The sequence below is a fragment of the Colobus angolensis genome, unplaced genomic scaffold (genome assembly GCF_000951035.1).
Source record: "Colobus angolensis palliatus isolate OR3802 unplaced genomic scaffold, Cang.pa_1.0 Scaffold139, whole genome shotgun sequence".
NCBI lineage: Eukaryota > Metazoa > Chordata > Mammalia > Primates > Cercopithecidae > Colobus > Colobus angolensis.
The window spans coordinates 3,128,193-3,134,115 of record NW_012114477.1 but is presented as its reverse complement, the minus strand read 5'-3'; the positions used below and the strand labels follow the sequence as shown (position 1 = coordinate 3,134,115).

The following is a 5,923-nucleotide window of genomic DNA, read 5'->3' as shown; positions in this document are numbered from 1 at the left end:
AAAAAAAAAAAATAAAGAAAAACCAATACTTATCCTTCCCAAACTCTTCCAAAATAAAGAAGAAGGAATACTTCCAAGCTTATTTTACAGCATTATCCTGAATGCAAAGCCAGATCAGGACACAAGGAAAGATAATTATAGGCCAGTATCTCTGATGAGAATAGGTACAAAATACTGGCAAACCAAATTCAACAGCACATTGAAAGGATCATTCATGATCAAGTGGGATTTATCCCTGGGACGCAAGGCTGGGTCAATATAGACAAATTAATAAACCTGGATCTGGCGCGGTGTAATCCCAGCACTTTGGGAGGCCGAAGTGGGTAAACTGCCTGAGGTCAGGAGTTTGAGATCAGCCTGGCCAACACGGCAAAAACGTTTCTACTAAAAATACAAAAATTAATCGGGCGTGGTGGCACATGCCTGTAGTCACAGATACTCAGGAGGCTGAGGTGGGAGAATCACTTGAACCCTGGAGGCAGAGGCTGCAGTGAGCCAAGATTGCACCACTGCACTCCAGCCCAGGCGACAGAGCAAGATTGTGTCTCAAAAAACCCACAATCAAAAACCAAAACAAAACAAAGATGTGAACACTGCATTAATGAATGAAGGACAAAAACCATATGATCATCTCAATAGACAGAGAAAAAGCACTTGATAAAATTCAGTATATTTTCCTGATAAAAACTCTCAACAAATTAGGCACAGAAGGAACGTACCACAACACAATAAAGGCCATATATGACAAGCCCACAGCTAATGTCATACTCAATGGTGCAAAGCTGAAAGCTCTTCCTTTAAGATCAGGAAGACCACTCTAATCAGCATTGCACTGGAAGTTCTAGCCGGATCAATCAGATAAGACACACACACACGTGTGTCTTTCTTATTCTTCCCTTACTCCCTCTCCTGCCCCCTCTACCCCAGTGGACTTGGGAGGAGGAGATTGCAGTAAGCCGAGCCACTGCACTCCAGCCTGGGCTGTGAGATTCTGTCTCAAAAAAAAAAAAAAGAAGAAGAAGATTAATCCTGCCATTGGTGACAACATGGATGAACCTGCAGGACATTATGCTAAGTGACATAAGGACCTGGTTCCTCCTCCTGCCCCTTCTCCACCTGTGTTCTCACTACTGCCCAACTAAGATCCCCAAGAGCAAAGCTGTGACAAAGACCTCAGTGGGACTCATCAGACAAAAAGGAACACAATCGCCTAACACGAAACAGGGTGAGAAGCTGAAGATCCTACACATCTAGGGTGTGTTTATGAGAGGAAGGGAGGGACAGAGAGAGGGATAGAGGGGAGAGAACAAGAGGAAGGGAGTCAGGGGAGAGAGAGACAGAGGCCAGAGAAAAAGAGAAAGAGGGAGAGAGAGGAGGTCGGGGGAGAGACTGAGAAAAGAGAGAGGAGAAAAAGGGAGGGAGAGAGAGGGCAGAGACCGAGGAGAGACAGAAGAAAGAGAGAGAGGGAGAGAGAGGAGAGAGGGGAGAGAGAGAGGGAGTCAGGGGAGAGAGGGGAGAAAAAGATGGGGAGACACACAGAGAAAGAGAGGGAGACAGAGGGGAGAGACAGAGGGACAGAGAAAAAAGAGAGGAGGTGATGGGAAAGGGAAGAGAGAGAGAGAGGAGAAAGACAGAGAGGAGAGTGGAGAGACCAAGGGGAAAGAGAGAGAGGGAGAAAGAGAAAAGCAGCACCGGCAAGCTTTTGTTTATGCTCCCCTGAGACAGGGCTGTATGGAACGCCTATTCATTATTAACAAGGACAAAAGCAGTGATGATTCCAGTAACAACCACCCTCACCACAGCCATTTGCGGAAAGGAGAGACAGTATCTACTGAGTGCCTCACTCTGTGCTGGGAACCTGGCCAGGCCCTCACACATCCATAGTCTCTGAGTCAGCAGCCACCAGGGGGCTGGCCCTTCACCTCACCCGGGAGGAAACTGAGCAAGTGAGGCCCCCACCTGGCCTGCGGGTGGTGAATCCCCACCCACCACTCCTACTTCCTGGGGCCTCTGTTTACCGGTTGCTGTAATTAGAAGATTAATAGAGGGGAAATAGGGGAGGGGTGGGGAGGCCCTTCCTTTATCTGCTGTGAGTTCCTGGAATCATCTCTTGACACAAAACATCAGGGAGGCAGGCCTGTGGGTCATGGCAGGTTCCTCCCCACTGGAGGGAGGTGGCTTTCTGCTATTTTATCCTTCCTGGACCTTTAGCAGCTTCTGGGGGGGGACCCTCATTTTTAGATTAAACAATCACCCTTCCTCTTCTCTGACTCAAGACACTGAATAGAGTTGACCCATCTTGATTCCAAAAGGGACGACATAACCCAGGTTTGGCCAATAATAGTCATTGTGATTGGGTTCGGGATGGACAAGCACGTGATCCAATTTGAACCAGTGAGAATCAACTCTAAAACTCTGGTTGGATCAATTCAGAAAGAACAGCTGTCTTTGAGCAGAGCTTAAGGAGCTCATAGGATGTGATCTTGGACCTTGCCATCAAAGCCACCCTGGACACAAAACTGGTGCAGGAGAAGGCCGAGGCTGGAGATGGTGAGAATGAGCTCAAGCATCTTGTTATGCAGACACCCTATTCGCTATTTTCTTTTCTTTTTTTTTTTGACAGAGTCTCACTCTATCACCCAGGCTGGAGTACAATGGTGTCATCTCGGCTCACTGCAACGTCTGCCTGCTGGGTTCAAGCGATTCTCCTGCTTCAGCCTCCCGAGTAGCCGGGATTACAAGCGTGCACCATCACGTCCGGCTAATTTTTGTACTTTTAGTAGAGATGGAGTTTCACCATGTTGCCCAGGCTGGTCTTGAACTCATGACCTCAGGTGATCTGCCCGCCTTACCCTCCCAAAGTGTTGGGATTATAGTCGTGAGCCACCATACCCTGCTCCCATTTGCTTTTTATCACAGGAGCCAAAGAACACCCTCTCCTGTTTTTTTTTTTTTTTTCTGGTCCTTCTAAGACTTTTTTTTTTTTTTTTTGAGATTGAGTCTCACTCTGTCGCCCAGGCTGGAGTGCGGTGGCGTGATCTTGGCTCACTGTAAACTCCGCCTTCCGGGTTCACGCCATTCTCCTGCTCAGCCCCCGAGTAGCTGGGACTACAGGCGCCCGCCACCGCGCCCAGCTAAGTTTTTTGTATTTTTTAGTAGAGATGGGGTTTCACTGTGTTAGCCAGGCTGGTCTCAATCTCCTGACCTTGTGATCCGCCTGCCTCGGCCTCTCAAAGTGCTGGGATTACAGGTGTGAGCCACCGCGCCCGGCCCCTACTAAGACATTTTAAGATGAGTTTCCGTCATTTCCACATGAAAAAGTCCTGACTAGTTTACTCCCTCAAACCAACCAGAAGACACAAAACAGAACTTACCACTTTCTCTCCCCGTCCCTAAACAGGGACCTTGGTGGGATTTTATTTCTTGGAAGTGGGCCCTTTACCTCCACTTTTTTTTTTCTCCCCTCTAGTTTGGAAATTCTTTCTGTCTCCACTTCTACCTGTCCTAGGCTTCACTGGCCATGATCGTTTTCCATCACTGTGTCTCAGTGTCCCACTCCCTCCATAAATTTCCCCCTTCCTCAGATGAAAAGACCAACACTGAAAAAGGCAAGTTGATGTGCTCTGGTTTGCACAGAGCCCTGGAAGTGGAGCTGGGATTTGAATTCTGGGCTCCTGATTCTGTCCAAGGCTCTTCATTCTGGCAGAGCAGGAGATCAATTTCTTTTCTTTCTTTTTTTAAATGAAGCTTTTATACATAGCTATCCACATATATACAAGCAGCTCTTAAGGCCAGAGAAGTTAATTCCAAATTTTAGAGCCATGGAGGCTCTACAGAGTATATGGAGTTTCAACCAGTGATTAAATCTGAGGTAACAGCATCTGGAGGCTCAGCCTTAGCACTGAGGGGAGTTGGAGGGAAAAATTAAGCCAAGCGTAAAAGCTTCACGTTGTGAAAATAATAGTGACATAACACAATACTCCTGGACGGTGGGAAATAAAATTGAGAGGGACATGATTAGAAGGAAACCTCTAGAATTCTACTAACTCCAGGTTCCTCAAATTGGTACAACTGGTGACAATCTCAGAGTCAGAGTCACCTGTCATTGCATCAAAGTTAGACAGAGAAGGATGACCCACAGGAGCAGCCTTGCTGTGCTTGAGAATTGTTCAACACTTGAAATGAGCTTCCGATCAGTTCTTGGCTGAAGTCCACCTGGGCCCCTTTCACGAAGGCTAAGCTATCAGAGTCAGCCGTCACTCTTGCCCCACCCTGTTCAAATACCCTGACATCGGGGTTGATAACTGTATCCAGTGAACATCTGCATTGGAATCTGGCGCATCCACCTCCCTCCACCTGCAGCCGGAGGAATTCTGACCCTTTGGTGATTTCCAGAAGCCTCTGGGCGCAGCTGTCCGTGAGGCTGATCTGCCCTTCCCCAGCCTCGGGGCTGGAGGATGCGCCCGGAGTCCCAGGGAGGCCGCGAGGAGCCTGCCCCTCGGCCAGGGAGTGAGCGCTCTCTGCGTCGCGGCTGTGAGGGAGAATCCCCAGACGGCAGCCATCTTCCTCCAACCAGGAGATCAATTTCTTTGTTGAGGTTCAACCTAAGGCTCTAGCCCTCACTCACTGAGGTTCCTAAGAAACCTCAGTCCATCCTAGAAACCTCCTGCTGAGACCTGCCCCACACTGACACCTGGTGGTAAGATATAAAAACACACCCTCCATGGTTGGGTCAGACTGTGCGCCTGCCCCGCCCCCGGCCCTCTCGCCGGTGGTGGGGTAGAGGGATGGTGGAAAGGGAACCAAAAGCTAGTTCCTAGAAGTTTAGGTATCTGGGATTGAGACTGGGGTGGGGCTACACCTCCTTCTCTGTTTTCAGTACCAGCCATAGCTCTGTCACTGTGTATCTGATTTGTTTCTTTGCAGACACTGCCCACTTGTGAAACTAATTGTATTTCCTCTTTGCATTGTCTTCCAGGATGCCTGGAACCAACTGGATAGAATCGTATGGCAGGAATTTAAAAGAGGAGTTTAATCTCTGAGTCCACAGTCCTTCCCTTGGGCCTCATTTTCCTACCTTATTTTATGCTTAGTTTTCTGATGATGTTCAGGACATCTTTCCAGCCACCTTAACTCTCCTCTTTTTAAGGGACAGGAAGGACAAAGCAAGGTTATACATTCAGAAAGAGCTTGCCTACCTTCTGCAAGTCTCCGTTTTCTCCTCTATAAAGCAGGCACAAGAATCCCCACCTTGGAGGGTTTTGTGTGTGTTTCAGGAGATACTTGATTAATATTAGTGTCCACCCTATTTCCTACCTCCCCATCCTCCGGGCTCTCTGCCACTTATGTGATGTAGACTCGGATGCAAAAGAGATCAAAAGCACAGATCACTTTTTCCCCAGCCCCATCTGTGCTCTTTAGGCCCAGTGGGTGCCCCTACTAGAGCCTGGTATCCTGAACCCAGTCCCTACCTGCCTTCTGGAAGACGTTGGCTCCAGAATTCTCTGCCTCCCTCCTGCAGGCATTGTGGCATTCACAGCTGATTTGCAGAGAGCCCAGATGCATCTGATAAATGAGGAATGTACTGTTCTGCAGGACGGCTGTGGCGTGGCTGTGTGGGGGTGGGCAGGCTGGAGTAGACAGGAACCGTGAGAGGCAGGGAGGACTGTACAGGGTCTGCTGACCAGATGAAAGATGATGGGAGCCTTGGAAGGTGTCATGGGACAGGGTCGGGGAGAGGGCTCCATGCGGCCAGGAGCTGGATGCAGATTGTTGGGACTGAATTTTGGCGCAGATACCTTCTAGTTGTGTCTGTTTATCTTCAGTTTCCTTGTCTATAAAATGGGGAGAAATTGTGTATCCCTGGCACCACTGGACTCTTAGTAGCTACTACATTTATAGCATTTATCCCAGAACCTGAAAC

General features: G+C 48.6%; 1 pseudogene across 1 annotated transcript; it reads right to left on the bottom strand.

The window, feature by feature from the left end:
• Positions 1-3,739: 3,739 nt before the first annotated feature.
• LOC105506630 lies at positions 3,740-4,565 on the bottom strand (annotated as a pseudogene). The gene has a single exon (XR_001000961.1). The product of XR_001000961.1 is annotated as an iron-sulfur cluster assembly 2 homolog, mitochondrial pseudogene (transcript).
• Positions 4,566-5,923: the final 1,358 nt, after the last annotated feature.